The following is a 543-nucleotide window of genomic DNA, read 5'->3' on the forward strand; positions in this document are numbered from 1 at the left end:
CCTCCCTTCTGCCTCCTGCCTCCTCCCTCCTTCCTGCCTCCTCCCTCTCTCCTCCCTCCTGCCTCCCTTCTGCCTCCTGCCTCCTCCCTCCTTCCTGCCTCCTCCCTCTCTCCTCCCTCCTGCCTCCCTTCTGCCTCCTGCCTCCTCCCTCCTTCCTGCCTCCTCCCTCTCTCCTCCCTCCTGCCTCCCTTCTGCCTCCTGCCTCCTCCCTCCTTCCTGCCTCCTGCCTCCTCTCTCCTTCCTGCCTCCTCCCTCCTTCCTTCCTGCCTCCCTCCTTCCTGCCTCCTTCCTGTCTCCTCCCTCCTTCCTGCCTCCTCCCTCTCTCCTGCCTCCTGCCTCCCTTCTGCCTCCTGCCTCCTCCCTCCTTCCTTCCTCCTCCCTCCTTTTCTGCCTCCTGCCTCCTCTCTCCTTCCTGCCTCCTCCCTCCTTCCTGCCTCCTGCCTCCTTCCTGCCTCCTCCCTCCCTCCTTCCTGCCTCCTGCCTCCTTCCTGCCTCCTCCCTCCCTCCTTCCTGCCTCCTCCCTCCTTCCTCCTCCCTCCCTCC

This window comes from Seriola dumerili, unplaced genomic scaffold (assembly GCF_002260705.1).
Source record: "Seriola dumerili isolate Sdu_G_001 unplaced genomic scaffold, Sdu_1.0 BDQW01001254.1, whole genome shotgun sequence".
Lineage (NCBI taxonomy): Eukaryota > Metazoa > Chordata > Actinopteri > Carangiformes > Carangidae > Seriola > Seriola dumerili.